General features: G+C 47.9%; 1 protein-coding gene across 2 annotated transcripts in view; it reads right to left on the minus strand.

Moving 5' to 3' along the window:
• Positions 1 to 16,267, minus strand: part of LOC144170822 (protein Abitram) — a 52,066-nt gene that overhangs the window by 29,862 nt on the left and 5,937 nt on the right. The gene's annotated exons all lie outside the window — the stretch shown is intronic.

A 16,267-nucleotide genomic window follows, 5' to 3' on the forward strand; every position in this document is an offset into this window, starting at 1 on the left:
CCCTGCCTACAACAGCGCGAGTGCTGTTCTTTTAAAGGAGCCATGAAGAGAAAACACAAGTTTGGTTCATTCGAAAGACTGCCTCGTTAGAATCATACTCACACCACTTTTAAAGCAAACTTCACTCAAATAAGCTATATAATTAGGGAAAAAAATCTCCTAGCTCCCCTCGCGGGAACCCCTGTGTAGATGCGACGCATAGGGGGTTCATGTTGCAGCGTTGGACAGCGGAGGAACGGCGCTGGAACGATGTAGCGGAGCGGCGCAGGCACCGCGTTTTATGGCGCGCATAACGGTGAAGGGACGCGCCGGCGCCAGTGCGTCTGCCGCGGCTATGACGCAACACAATCCAACACAATCCACTTTAATCCAATCCAAATCCAATCCAAGCCAAGCCAAGCCAATCCATTCGAATCCAATCCAATGCCCCTCGCGAGAGAGTGTTCGCTATCGGAGAGGAGAGCGGGTGAGCGGCGGAGAGCGCAGCTCACACGGCGAGGAGAATGGGGGAGGGGCGGACGCCGACAACAACGCCGACGCCGGATACAGGGACAAGGCGAGTGAATGAGATGCAGTCGCATCTAAAAGGGAATGACCATGCGACCCACCAGCTCATTTCCCGCAACAGAACCTATGATCTCACATTAGAATGTTCTGCGATTGGCGGAGGCCGGCAAAAGCAAACGCAAGTTAGGCAGGGCTTACGTTTGCATAGTGAGCTATGTCAAACCCGGCTATAACGAACCCGGATAGAGCGAATTATGCTATATATCGAACAAAAATATTTCAGTTACGGAAATACATGGGAAACATATTCCTTATAACGAAGTTCACATCCGATATATCGAACTCTGGGCGCCTAGAATGGCCGCCGAAATGCATGATCTCGGAGCGGCGATTGAGATGTGGATTCGCCGCGACCACGAAGCAGGAGCCGCGACTGAAACATTGCGCCTCGCACGGAGGGACGTGACGCCCAATACTTTCCGTAACTGTTTCCGACGCACGAGACTCGCGACGGAACCCGCCCTGTCAGCGAGTCCGGAAAGACAGCAGCATCGGTGAACTGTGGGAAGAGCTCGCCAGCGTTGCCGATGATGCCGCGAGTGAAATCCGTCCGACGCTTATAATGAAGCGCTTTCGGCAGTCGATGTGCTCCGCCAATGCTTCTTAGATTTTTGAGAACGCAGACTCGAACTGGTGCAAACAATGTTTCGTGTAGAGAATGCTATGCTAGTTGAAGCCGCCAAAAGGAAAGTGAAAACAAAAATCACCGCTTTTTTTTTTAACGTGAGCAGTTAAGGCTGAAAGTAGCTTTTCTACTTGCAATAAATTGATTATTTTATATGGTAATGGCTACTGTACTGTGTTCGTTTGTGCATACGCGGAGAACGCAGACTCGAACTGGTGCAAACAATGTTTCGTGTAGAGAATGCTATGCTAGTTGAAGCCGCCAAAAGGAAAGTGAAAACAAAAATCACCGCTTTTTTTTTAACGTGAGCAGTTAAGGCTGAAAGTAGCTTTTCTACTTGCAATAAATTGATTATTTTATATGGTAATGGCTACTGTACTGTGTTTGTTTGTGCATACGCGGATGGCGGAGTTGGTGAGGGGGGGGGGGACGGGCGAGGGAGCTCCCGCGGATTGCGAACTCGTAACAATAAGCTCGTTATAGGCGGGTTCGGCTATATCGAACTATTGGATATATCGAACTAATCGCGGTGCATATTGCAGTTCGCTAAAAACGGGTTTCACTGTATGCCCGTTAAACATACTGCACATTCCTTTTATGAAACTCTACTCGGTTACAACTTAAGAACGGCACCACCTCATGTATTGTATCACTCCGCCAAAGCGCCGGATCCGTGACGTCAGTGCGCGCGCGTTTTGAAAGGGGTTTGCTATGATCGTCTGCCTTCACTCACGTAGTTTGTTTGTCGTTGCTGGAGTCGTTTATAAGCATATTAAGTCCAAAAAATCACGGGAACGGCTCACGCATGTTCAAAATATTCCCAGTAACGCCCTACTTGCGCCGCGCGGCGAAACATCCAGCTACGGTGATAAGGCACAGCGGCAACTTCTAGAAGCCCCACCTATCATAGACAATTATGTCTGGGAAGGTTGCAACAGGACCACAGGAATGAAGAAAGGGGGAGGTGTTGGCATGCTAATTAAACAAGGGACCGACTGGCAGAGAGTGCATGAAAGTTGTAAAGAGCATCTATGGGTTAGAGGCACCATAGAGGGGAAAAATACATGGTTAGGAGTGGTGTATCTGTGGACCGGAAGTAGTGCTAGGGAGGAAAATGAGGAAATGGTAAACTGTTTGAGAAGAGATATAAACGAGTTCAAAGATTCGGGCGAAATAATCATAGTTGGAGATATGAATGCCCATATAGAAGGTTTGGATGGATACACAGACCACAACGGTTCTCTATAGTGATAGATCTATGCCAGGAAAACCGGCTTGTAATATTAAACATGGAAAGCAAGTGTGACGGACAAATAACGGGGGAAAGCGGTAACAGACAGTCCAGCATAGACTACAGTTTAGTATCCGAGACGGTATACGGAAGGCTGCGGGAAATGAGGATAGATGAAAATGGAACAGACAGCTTAGGAAGCGACCACAAGCGGTTTAGCTTGCACTTTGGAGGCGCAACCCGGACAAATGCAGAAATAGGTACAATAGGAGGAAATAATTTGAATAATGAGCAGTTAAAGATCATCGCTGATAGATTGGAAGATGAAATCAATAAATACCCAGGCAAAAATTGGGATTACGACGAAATGATTGCGTTCATAAAGGGTAAGATGAATGAAGCAAAGGAACGAAACCGATGGAAAGGGAAGAGAAAGCCGAGAAGCTAGTGGAATAAGGAAATAAAAGAGGCTATTGACCAGCGAAGAAAGGCGCCGAGAGAACATAGAGAAGCAAAAAGAACTGGTATGGAACCGGAGGTAGTGAAGGAAAAGTGGGATGTCTACCGTGGGAAAAAACTAGAAGTGCAGAAAATGGTGCAAGCAAAGATCAAGCAGAAAAGCGAACAATGGATGGCAGAAATACGGAAAAAGGACAAAAGCGCATCGAAGAAGTTTTGGAACCATGTAAAATCACTAAGCTCAAAAAACGATAACCATCAAAAATTCCTGATTGATGGGGAGGGGGAACATTTAGAAGGAGAGCACGCGTTGGCGCATATTCATCGAGTGATTAGTGAGAAGTTTAGGACAATAGTGGTAGAGAAACCTGCACCGGTAACATCAGCGCCACAAAAGACTGCGGAAAGGGAAATAAGTTTGAGCAACCTTGATTGGAGAAAAGCTGAGCAAAAGGTTTCCCCCCAGACAGCAGTGGGCCCGGACGGAATACCAATGCAACTCATAAACCTACTTGGACCTAAAAGTAAGGAATCGCTTATGAGGGCAATAGATAAGGTGATAGAAACCAAACAAATACCAGAGGACTGGTTAGAAAGTAGGATGAAATTAATATATAAAGGCAGAGGAGACAAAGCCAGTATTGATTCATACAGACCACTCACAGTAACGTCAGTGGTGTATAGATTCGTAATGCAGGCGATAAAATCAGAAATTCAAGCATGGATGGAAGAAAATGAAATACTTGGGGAACTGCAGAATGGATTTAGACAAGACAGGCGACTGGATGGCAATCTGTTCGTGATAACGCAATGCATTGAAATTGCGAAAGCACATGCGAAAGCACAGAATAGACCACTATGGATTACGTTCTTTGACATTAAAGGGGCATATGACAACGTAAACAGAGAACGGCTGTAGAGAATGCTGAAACTCCAGGGATTAGATGACGAGTTAGTACAGTTCCTTATAGCAATCTATAACGACAATAGAGTGCACCTTACTTGGGAAGGACAGAAATGCGCCCAGCAGGTCAACATCCATCGGGGACTGAAACAGGGATGCCCTTTGAGCCCAATACTGTTCATGCTTTACATGGCAGGGTTAGAAAAGAAACTGGAAGAAAGTCAAGTAGGGTTTAGCCTAACCCATATGCTGCAAGGCGAAGTGGTACAACAACATATTCCGGGAATGTTATACGCAGACGACATTGTTCTTTTAGCTGATAACCAAACCGATATGCAGCGGCTAATAAATATTTGCGGCCAGGAAGCTACTGACCTCGGGTTAAATTTCAGTGCAGAAAAATCAGGATAAATGGTTTTCAATGACGCTACCACCGACGTAGTGTCTATCCAGCAAGGCGAATTACCTAGAGTGAAGGAATATAAATATTTGGGAGTGTGGATAAACAAAGGGGATAACTACTTAAGTACTCACGAGGAGCAACTTAAGGTTAAGGGAAAGCGAAACAAAGCTATAATGAAGCATAGAGCTCTGTGGGGGTATAACAAATATGAAGTAGTAAGAGAAATGTGGAAAGGAATAATGGTTCCGGGTCTCACGTTTGCGAATGCTGTACTCTGCTTAAAATCAGACGTTCTATCAGGCCTTGAAGTAAACCAGAGAACGGTAGGACGTTTGGCCTTAGGCGCGCATGGAAAAACAACTAACGAAGCAGTTCAGGGAGATATGGGCTGGGCGTCGTTTGGAGTTAGAGAAGCTCAGAGTAAAATATGCTTTGAGATGAGGTTGAGGGCAATGGATCAACGAAGGAGGGCAGCTAAGGTTTTTAGGTACCTATACTTGAAAAGCGTGGATACGCAGTGGTTAAGACTAGAAGGCTAACGATGAAATACGGAAAGAACAGTGGGGAATCCAAAACAGCCAAGGTAACCAAAAAAGAGGCAAGGCAGATTGAAACGAATAAGTGGAGGGAAAAAATGGAAGCTAAAACGTCGTTAGAGATGTACAGGGCTGAGAAGATGAACATCAGAAAGGAAAATTTCTACGATAATTCCCAGGGCAGTGCTTTGCTTTTTGAGGATAGAGCAGGTTGCCTGCGAACTAAGAGTTTTGTGAGGAAGTATTCACAAAATGATGGGGTATGTGTGGTCTGCGGAAAATAAACGGAAACTATGCGGCACATAGTGTTAGAATGTGAGGGTATCCATCCAAATCTACATGAAGGGAATATTGGGCTTTCAGAAGCCCTAGGATTTAAGGGTATCAGAAAGGAAGTTAACTTCAAGGCTGTCGAGGGGACGAAAAGAAAATTGGAATGCTGGTGGACGAAAAGCAGAGAGGGGAATATTGCCTAGGACAGTTACCACCTGTAACAGGGAAAAGAAAGTATTTCGGGCCTAATAAGCTTTAGTGCCTGCCCTAATCAGCGCTAGTATTAAACCAAGAGTGTAAAACATGGTTATATTAGTCCTTTTTGGTAAGATGACATGTCATCACCCCGCTTCAAAGGGGAAACCAATAGGAATCATCATCATCATCATGATGATGCCGTTCTTAAGTTGTCACCGAGTATAAGAACGCTGGAGTAAACGGTTGAAGTTCCGAACAAACACGCAAACGTGTACGCGAATGCGTACGAAACTACCGCCGGCCGCTGGACATCTCGCCGTCCCGCAGACGAATTTTCGGGTTCGAGGCTCTTCGGGGCCAACAAACCGTTCCAGCACGCACAGCCGCGACCTTGCTTGGTATCTTAATCCCTTGACAGGAGGTTGGCCGTCATATCGCCAACCAGCAAAGGTAAAAATAGAAACGAGGGGAGTAAGGAACAGCAAGCAGTGACGAGATAGTGCCAGTCGTCGCAGAAGTTTCGGAATGGTGTTGGCTTGCTGCTGTCGTTACGAGCTCGTTTCGAGTTTACAACCACTGAAAACTTCAGTTTGTTCGAGTACTTTACAATGAAATTTCGTTGCTGCGTCCTGAAATGCCCATGTAGTACGGGCAAATCGTCGAGGGAGTGCGACATACCCGCCGGTGAAGATATCTCCTTTCATGTGCTGCCCAACGACGAACCTCGGCGAAGCAAGTAGCTACGTTTTGTGAACTTTGCAAACGGGGGAGAAAGGGAGCTAAAGGAAGTACGTGTTTGCTCGCTTCATTTCCGACGAAGTGATTACGGCAGGGACCCTTACGTTAGCTCAATCCTGGGACATGCCGCCGCTCGTCGCCGACTTCGTCAAATCGCCGTCAAAGCGCTCTGAGCTTGGAAAAAAAAATACCGTACACACCGCGCATTGACGCTCGTATCTTTCTGGTCGGAGCAGAGAGCTCGCGCGAACGGCTTTCCATGCACGACACCGGCCAACTGGCATAAGCGATACTGCTACGGAAATTGAACTATTATTAACCGTAATAAAAATACGGCACATACGTACCAGTCTGTATTCATCCGTCGCGACGGGGCTGACGAGGCAGCGGTGCCGACGGCTGGGCGTTCGTCTGTTGTGGATATCGCGGCATGGTCGTTTTCCGGTCCATCCGTGTATCCCACAACTCCTGCCGCTCGTGCACGTAGATGCATTGAGCGTTCAAGTGGTGTGAGGTTGTTAAATGCACGCCCGAGCTCCTCGGCGAGAGTTTTGTTGTCCGGATCAGGCGATTCCATGACTAGGGCTGCGGGTGCACTAGGTTTTAATAGTATTTTTAAAATGGCCGCCATCTCGGTTTCGGCACGAGTTCCGGTTCCTGTCTGACTCCCGCGTGAGGGTGCTATATGGAGTCGATATACTAAGTATCTTTTTCATGGACCGGCTCGTATGACGCCATTGTTCACGTCACGAAATGTGCAATTTAGCGGGAGATTTAAAATTTTGGCCTAAATTGCCTTATTTATCAGTGAATAAAGCATAATTTGCTTCCGGGAAAGCGCTTGGGGTACTATGAAACACCTAATCTTTCGAATAAAGCAAACTTTTGTTTTCTCTTCATGGCTCCTTTAAAGACGAGTCTTTCTTGGGCTACTTAAACCCAGAAATTTTGGTCTGTCTGTGTGTCTGTCCGTCTGTGACTCAATTCAGCTACCCGGCCAAAGTAAAATGTATACTGCGCAATATACTCACAGCCAAATGTGATTGTCTAAGCCCGGTTTATATGTTCATACTTGTCAACTTTGTTGAACATGAACAAGACATTACGCAATTATAAGACCGAAAATTAATACACAAGGGATATTTACAGTGTTCTTTTATTTAAAAATTCATGGATGCATGGTTTTTTCATAGCAAATGATATTCTACATCTACTGCAGAAAACCACCGCCTGCTCTTGCCCGCGCCCCCTCCTGGCGGCATATGAGAAATCACGCGGCAACAGCAACGAAATGTTCCACTAGCTAAGTTTCATGCTCTGCTTGGAACGCACGTGGAGCATGGCAACGCGGTTCTATAAACCTTGAAGTCGGCCGCCTCGATTCACACGCGTCTCCGCCGTACTGTAGCGCTGGCATCGAGGAATACGGCCTGTAGCAGTGGAACGCGGTAAATTCAAATCGCCTTGAGCAAACCTGTAGTGCGTTTACCTTGGGATGAGCGCGACGGTACAGGAACAGCATGAGGGGTGAGCGGGAAAGCAAAGGGGGGCATTTCCTTGGCAAATGTCTACAAAGACTATCGTTATCGTCTTTTGACGACATTTGCAACGCAAGGAGCAGATACGCGGCCAGTTTTTGTGCTTGCTTTTATCCCGCACGTGCCGGCGCCTTACTGCGCAGTTTGGAAAGCGTTTTCGGCGGCTATTTTTTTCCCTCACTATCGTAAAAACCAACCTAACGGGCATTCTTAACTAAGTGGACGCGGGGGTTGCCGGTTATATACACATATTTTGCCTCAAATGTACCAGCAGCTAAACTTTGCGCTAAACAAGGGCGAGATGTATGACAAGCGCCAGCGGTTTTGGAGTTTCGAACGGTTATGACTAAACCGCTTGGTTTTCAAAGCCCCCTGTGGGACGCCGTTACGGTACGCCGTCGGGCTCTGCTTAGGTCCGTTATCTCGCTGCGCCGCCTGATTCCGGCAGTCGCTTGAAATCGAAGCATTACAGCGAGCGAGCTACGACGACAAGGCGAGCCCCTGGGGCGCACACACCATAGGGGTTCGCTCACACCGCTCGTGAGCGCCCCTGTGTGTGCGCCCTTGAGCGAGCGAGGGGCTCGCTCGCTCAGGGGCGCGCACACCATTTTGATACCTGGCAACGAAATGTACAATACCCGCAATGCAGCTACTACGTGAAAAAAAGAAAAGAAAACAGTCGGCTCTGAGCAACTAATCACACCGTTACTAAAAGAAAACATTTAAAGAGGCTGATTGAACCTCTCAAGTAGACTTTCAAACCTTTCAAGGACTTTCAAGACTTTCAAGGAGGTCCCGCTTGCGGTTTTCATAACCATGGGACCTCCTCCTGTATATACTGTGTACCCATATCATGTTTGTTTAATAATACTTATTTTCAATAAAAAAAACTGCTATAGTTTTGAGATCACAAAGGACGCCGATTTACGTACAGCGATTGCTTTGCCTGAATCCCTTACCGTCACCCCTCCATTTCTAGTGACTCGCCATTTCTTTCTCTATGAACTGACTGTCAGGAATAAATACTAGAAAAAAAATTGCACGGTGCAGGAGTCCAGGACATAGCCGGTTAAAAAAAAAAAAAAACAAGGGGCCACGACCACAAAAACGATCCTTTCGAGGTTTTTTTTTTTTTTTTTTATGCCAGATGCTCCTATTCATTAAATTCTTTTATACGACGATGTTTACGTATAAAAAGACCAAAGAACAAATTTCGGCCGTGTTCCTTGAAAGTTCGACGCCTGAAGGCAGAAAAAAAAGCGTTCTCGCGGTTTACGGAACGTACTACGGGGAAGATACTGCTTCCCCGTAATAATATATCACTACGTCCAATCACTCCTCCACCAAATCGGGTTCGCGTTTAAACGTTATGCACATGAAGGAATTCACTGGTGATGACCCTTTGAAAAGAACCCGATGGGTGTGCATATATCCGGAGGCATACGCGACCCAGGTGCATCTAAGTTCGTCGCTCACGTCATGCGGAGATATCGGCCGGCGGACCACACACCACTGTTCCTCTCAAGGAGTGAAGCAAAACATTAAAAACGTGTTGATATGCGCGCCCCATTTGTAAAACCCCCCTAAAACATACCGAACCACTTTTATTTACGAAACGAATGCGCAGAATTGAGATTGCGGTAAGAGAACATTTTAAGATAACAAAAATCACGGGTTCTGGAGGCAGTACAGTAGAGCCCTTTAGCAGGTCAATAATGTGCGTGCGTGCGTGCGTGCGTGCATGTGTGTGTGTGTGTGTGTGTGTGTGTGCGTGCGTGCGTGCGTGCGTGCGTGCGTGCGTGTCAAAACTTTGGTGCAGACACTTGGAGAACACTGAACAAGGGTTTTATTGTTCCCAACAGTTTCAAAAGGTGGACCTTTCTTCTTCGGGGGTTATCTTAGCATAGACATAAAAACACTTATACACACTTTGCCTCCGAGGGCTTCCCTTTCTCCTCACCCTCGCCTATGAGACCTCTCGGGGAGAGTAAAAGAGCGGGAGAGTGACAATGACATGTCGTAACTATACTACAGAAGGTGGGAAAAGGGAAGAAAAGATGAAGGGAGAGAGGAAAGTTGTAAATGGGAAGGAGGCACAGTTGCGGCATTGATAGACAGAAAACAAACGCATAAAGTTCAGGCAATGTGCATCTACAGAAAAAAACGGAGTGCTGCGTCTGGGTGCGGAGAGAGAGAGAGAGAGAGAGAGAGAGAGAGAGAGAGAGAGAGAGAGAGAGAGAGAGAGAGAGAGAGAGAGAGAGAGAGAGAGAGAGAGAGAGAGAGAGAGAGAGAGAGAGAGAGAGAGAGAGAGATAAATACATAACATTTCGAGAGTCAAAGCTCGAAAGCCTGAACGAAAAGGCTCTGGATGGCAGAGAAGCATGCCAACCTCTGCCTACAGAGGATCAATGGTAAAAAAGAAGGAAAAAAAAAGCATTTGTTTATGGCGGTTTGAGACCGTCGTTAGAGAGAGACAAGTGCCACATGGCCCGCAGGTGGCCGACGGAAGCTTATCGGGAAACGAAGCATTCGTGGTCAGCCTTGCCTTGAAAAAAAAAAGGGGGGTCAGCGTGTCCCCAGAGCGCGGAGGCTCCTACGGGCCCGTCTGAATGAAATGGTCCGGAAAGTTTGCGTAGAAACCGATTTACACCTCGTAAAGAATCACAGGCGGAGAAGGATTGATTTATAAGGCAGTTTTAGCATATCGTTACCGTGTTAGCGTTACCGTTTACCGAGTTACCGGAATCCGGAGTTTCCTTTTACCGCTGAAAACGGTAAGGCACGTACGTTTTAGCGCGCCGTTTGCGGTTTGCGTATTCCGGCCGCCGAGGCGCAGGTAACGACACCTGACGAATTAGTCTCAAAGCAAATCACTCAGTTTTCTTGCTCATATCTATTTGCATTCGTTTAAAGTAACTTGAATATTTCACTTTTGGGGTAAAGCATTCACACTAACGTAGTTTTGAGAATACTGTAGCCATCACCTGTAGAGTTTTAAAAGGAAACGAGTTGGAGTTAGAATCAAGGTAAAATAGAATTTGCCCCTGCGCTAATTATTTAGGCAAGAAATGAGTACAGTATGTCGTAGCAATTACTCAATAACCTACACTACCTCACCCAGCACAATTTTGGAGGCCTAAAAGCACTTGGCGAGCTCAGAAACTTATCTGAACTATTTGAAGCGGGAAAGGCTTAGCACCAGTAGGGAAAGCCATTTTGCTCGGCCATCTGAGAAAAATGGTCGATTGTCGCTTTCGTGAGCATTATTTAACCAGAAACACGTAATAAACAGCATCAAGTAAGATTACTTTGGTCGGCCGTACCAAGCATAAAGCGCTGTTACGAATCGGCCAACGCCGCCGTATTTTCCCGCATCAGCCACCACGTGCGAAGGGACCACGTGTGCCACAGCGCCCGCGTGTCGGTGAACCATACTTTCGTGTCTCGACATGAAAGGTCAGACACTTCGCGTTGCAACGCGCCTCCGGCGGTTGCCAGCGGCACCCCCAGATGCCAGCGGCACGCCCAGGCATTCTTCACGGACGTGCGCCCCTCTGCCGTCAGGTGCCAGCGCGTCGGTGAGTCACGCCTTGACATGCCCGGCTCAGACGTTTCGCTATCGGCGCGATCAACATTCGATATCGCGGCCCCGGCACCTTTCAAGGACACTCTCTCCCCCCTCTCGGACTCCACGTGCTCCGAGGCTATGAATGACTCACGAACTATGGAAAGAGCGTTGTGCGTGTCTGTGATGTTCGTGGCGTGTGACTACTTGTTCGCGTTTGACCATTGTTGCTTTTGGGTATAAATAGAAGCAGCATAAACGCTGAAATTCATTCCTGTCTGAGCAGCGAATCCATGCGGTCGCTCTGTTCGAGTCCTGTATTGTAACCTCGCCCGTCGAGGCATTGTATGTTTTTTTTGGGTTCGGCTCACCTCTCGCTATGAAGTAAACAGTTTAGGTTGGCCTATCAGCTCTGGACCTCTTCCCGGCTGCAGTCGTCCTTCACGGTTGCAACAACTGGTTGGCAGCGGTCGGATGACAACTTCGTAACACCTGGAGCCAGCGGTGCGAGACCCAACACCACGGACGTCAAGGCGGCTTCGGACTTCGCAGAATTCACGGCGGTCAAGGGTGAGTGCGGGACTTTTCTTCACTGAGTTTTACCAGGCTTCTGAGGATAGCTGGTGGGGCGTGTGTTTTTGTCGCGTGGGTTATTCGCGCAAAACATTTTTGGAGAAGTGGGAAAGCAGTACTCTAGACCGGCCATAAATTTGAAGGCGTTGAAAAAACCGCAGTTGTTGGAGCTTGCAAAAGAGTTGCGCTTGGATGTTATGGACGCGCTGAGAAAGCCCGAGCTGATACAGGCTATACTCGCTGTCGGGGCTGACGATGAGGAGCTGTCGGAATGCATTGAGCTGATCAATGGCAGGGAGACCGCGAAACTTCAGGCTGCCGAGTCAGAGGCTGAGCGCCAGCGTGAGGAGCTCGAGAGGCAGAAACGAGAACATGAACACGAGAAAAAGATGCGATGGTACGCCCTCGATATCGAGGGAATCCGCAGGGAAAGAAAGAGGCTCGAGCGAGAGAGACTGCAACGAGAAAACAAGAACCTAGAGCACGAAATTCATCTCGAGCAGGAAGAAGTAAAGCCTGAGTTGCTCGAAAAAGACCTCGTTGTCGAGGAAAGCACCGTGCCAGCGCTGCTAGTAGCAGACGCTCGGGAGCGCGAGTCGGAGGCGACCGTGGCGGTAGAGTGAACTGTGGCGGCCCAGCAGCGCGACAAGGTTGCTGGGAGAGGTAACGAAGGCGCATTAGCTCAGACTGTCTGCAGAGGCGGCAGAGGGCAGTGCGTGTCCACTGAGTGCGATTATGTGCCGGCGTTTGTTTTGGAGATCCCGGCGGAGTGTTCGGACGGTTCAAATTCGCGGGAGGCCATGGGAACGGCTACCGGTCTGAACATGAACATTTCGCGAGATAGCGAGGTTTCGCTGGAATGCGGAAACCATGAGGCTACCGAAAGGCGACACAAGTCCGCTGAAACGGAGGTTGTTCCTTCGTACGGTAGTGCAGAATCGAGCGACGTGGTGGGAAAGCCTGCCGTCGAGGCAGCAAACGGTTTGCAGGGTTCAGTTGGGAGTCATGACGGTCTCGCCACTGGGCAAGCCGATTCCGTCCTGCCACCAGCTCAGGGAGTTGACCTCGAGCAACGGCCAGCTGAGCTCGTAGAGATTCAGGGGTCGTGGGCGGCTGAGCCGTCTTTTGAGACAGGGCAGCCTGGTTGTAGTGCAGTCCTGGCAGTGAGAAAAGAGAACGGGGATGCGCTTCGGTGTTCGCGTGCTGAGGCTGTCGCCGAGAGAGCGAGGGACGACGAGGTAGTGACTGTAGGGAACTACAAGGTGTCTAAAGAGCCCACCGGGAGCTTGACGGGAGCTTGACAAATTCACTTCAGTGTCCCTTTAACGTGCGCCGAAATCGCCTACACACGCACGTTTTTGCTTTTCGCCTCCATCAGAAAAGCAGCCGTAGCAGCCGGGAATCGAACCCGCGACCTTGTGCTCAGCAGCGCAACGCCTTAGACACTGAGCCACCGCGGCGGGTTACTTTGATTCCAGCTCTACTCAGTAGATGGCGCCACCGAAATGTTTTCTTTTTTAAAGCTCTGGTGGTTGCGGTTTGCGGGAAAAGGAAAAGGTAAGGAAGTGCACTCGTTATAGCTTTGAGCTTGGCAGGGAGCTCACCTGCAGACGATGGCTACGCTATCCTCAAACAACTAATGTATTGTGAACGCTTCATCCAAAAAAATGAAACATTCAAGCTGCTTTGAACGAAAGCAAATAGATATGAGCAACAGAATTATGCGTGATTTGCTTGGTGACCAATACATCAGATGTCGCTGCCTGCCCCACGGCGGCCGCAAACCGCAAACGGTATGCTAAAAGAGTTCTAACATAGCGTTACCGTGTTTACGTTACCGTTTACCGTGTTCGCGGGAGTCGACTGCGCATGCGCGAGAGGTACCATGAACGGTAACTTACCGGCTCAGGCTTTACCGTCGCCAGCGAGCTTCCTGAGTAGGCGGAGTGTACCGTCGCGTATTGATTACAGCAAATGCAGTGCGCTCGGCGCTTTATGCTTGGTACAGCCAATAAAAGCAATCTTACTTCATGCTTTTTATTACGTGTTTCTTGTTAAATACTGCTCAGGAAAGCGACAAACGACCATTTTTCTTTGATGGGCGCTTGCCCGCCTAATAGTTCAGATAAGTTTCTGAGCTCGCAAAATGCTTTTAGGCCTCCAAAATTGTGCTGGGCAAGGTAGTGTAGGTCATTGAGTAATTGCTACGACATACTGTACTCATTTCTTGCCTAAATAAGTAGCGCAGGGGCAAATTCTATTTTACCTTGATTCTAACTCTAGATGGCGCCACCAACTCATTTTCTTTTAAAGCTCTACAGGTGATGGCTACAGTATTCTCAAAACAACTACAGTTAGTGTAAATGCTTCACCCGAAAAGTGAAATATTCAAGTTACTTTAAAGGAATGCAAATAGATATGAGCAACGTGCGTGATTTGCTTTGAGTCTAATTCATCAGGTGTCGCTACCTGCGCCACGGCGGCCGGAATAAGCAAACCGCAAACGGAGAGCTAAAGCGTCTTTTACCGCTTTCAGCAGTAAACGGAAACTCCGGATTCCGGCAACACGGTAAACGGTAACGATATGCTAAAACTGCCTAAAAGCGTCTTACAGTTTTCAGCGGTAAACAGAAACATCGGCGTCCGGTAACACGGCAAACGGTAACGCAAACACGGTGACATATGCTAAAACTCTATTATTCCAAGGTTCTTATCATGATTGGCCTAACTACAGGCAGCGTATGCGCACTGTCGCTAGGAGCCGACTTTTGTGGATCCTCTGCTTGTACCATGAATGTTTTACGCGATCAGCAATGGATGCTTTACCATCGTAGTAATTTAGATTCCACGACAACGCAAAAGAATGAAAAACTTTTCCTTCAACAGCGTTGCGTCCAGGTTGCTATTTTCCAATAAAACGTTTGTATATCCCGAGCTCCGTTTCCACATAGTGGTACCTGCTTATCTTGCTATCGACAAGCAGTGTACGATGAAGGAAGTTATCGTTTCATAATGTTTGGCAGTGCCTAGCGTTCGCCTAAAAGGCTACATAAAACGCCGTGATGTTTAAACGTTAGACTGCATGAGAAGGGGATGTAATGCCAACGGTCTGTAATGCCCGAACAATGTACGATAATTACAAGGAACCAGAAGTGATTTTAATGTAAAAGATAAAGTTACTGCTAACTTTTAAGGCGGTTCGGTTTTGTCGCCCTAGTCAGTTTTGCGAGTAATAAATGGATGTTGCTCCGCCTGCTTGCCGTCCAAGAAGTGCACCGAGCATACACGAGATTTGATAGTTGGTACCAACGTAGTGATCGGCAATAGAGAGTTTTAGCATAGCGTTACCGCGTTTGCGTTACCGTTTACCGGGTTTGCGGGAGTCGACTGCGCATGCGCGAGAGTTACCGTGAACGGTAACTTACCGGCACAGGCTTTACCGTCGCCAGAGAGCTTCCTGAGCAGACGAAATTTACCTTCGCGTATTGATTACAGCAAATGCAGCGCGGTCAGCGCTTTATGATTGGTACGGCCGAATAAAGTAATCTTACTTGATGCTGTTTATTACATGTTTCTTGCTAAATAATGCTCAGGAAAGCGACAATCGACCATTTTTCTCAGATGGGTGAGCAAAATGGCCGTCCTATACTGGTTCTAAGCCTTGCCCGCCTCAAATACAGTCAAACCCGGATATATCGAACTCGCAAAAAACGGTCATTAGTTCGATATATCGTATAATTCGATATATAATGTTTAAAACATTTGACAATGCACAGAACGTACCTCATCACTAACTGTTGTTTACTTGCAAGATACATGCTCCGCGGGCACACTAGCGCGAGAAATAGTCTCCGATCTTCTTTTGCTTCATCATTTTCGAAGCATTGTTGAGCACGCACTTTTCAACATTGTCAAGTGACTCGAAACAGCTGAGCCCACAGCCTTCTATTGCCGCGCAGTGGCGGCGAAGAACGCTCAGCGCGTGAAGAGCATCGGAACATGGGGGCGGGGCGGAACTCGTCGAGTCCTCACAGTTGAACACAGATGAACAAGGCGTACCGATGCGTGGTCAACCGCGAAAACACGAAAAGGGAAGCATGCGTAGAAGCGAGGGGAGAGAGAGCCCGCCGCGCGAGACTGGCGAGACAGCGGAAGAGTGTGGTCCAACCACTATTTCCAGGGGGTGGCTGTCAGAGCGAGCGAGAGCGCGAGCGCTTGGGCTAAGTGACTTTTCAAACTGGGGGAGGAGGCGTAGGCAGCTCGCCCAGCTGCCGCGCGGGAAAGCCAACTTCGGGGGCAATCTTGCGCTGCCGAAGTTCGATATATAGGTTGCGGCTGCCTTTTTTGTTCGATGTAGCCGTACTTTTTGCTATATATTCTCCCGGTAACATTATAGTGCACAATAATGGTTCGATATATGGGATAATTCGATGTAAACGGGTTCGATATAGTCGGGTTTGACTGTAGTTCAGATAGGTTTCTGAGCTCGCAAAGTGCTTTTAGGCCACCAAACTTGTGCTAGGCAAGGTAGTGTAGGTTATTTAGTAATTGGTACGACATATGTTACTCATTTCTTGCCTAAATAATTCGCGCGGGGGCAAATTCTATTTCACATTGATTCTAACTCTCCTCAGTAGATGGCGCCACCAACTCGTTT

This window comes from Haemaphysalis longicornis, unplaced genomic scaffold, assembly GCF_048455015.1.
Source record: "Haemaphysalis longicornis isolate Haplotype H1 unplaced genomic scaffold, Haemaphysalis longicornis Haplotype H1 scaffold_2, whole genome shotgun sequence".
In the NCBI taxonomy this organism is placed as follows: domain Eukaryota; kingdom Metazoa; phylum Arthropoda; class Arachnida; order Ixodida; family Ixodidae; genus Haemaphysalis; species Haemaphysalis longicornis.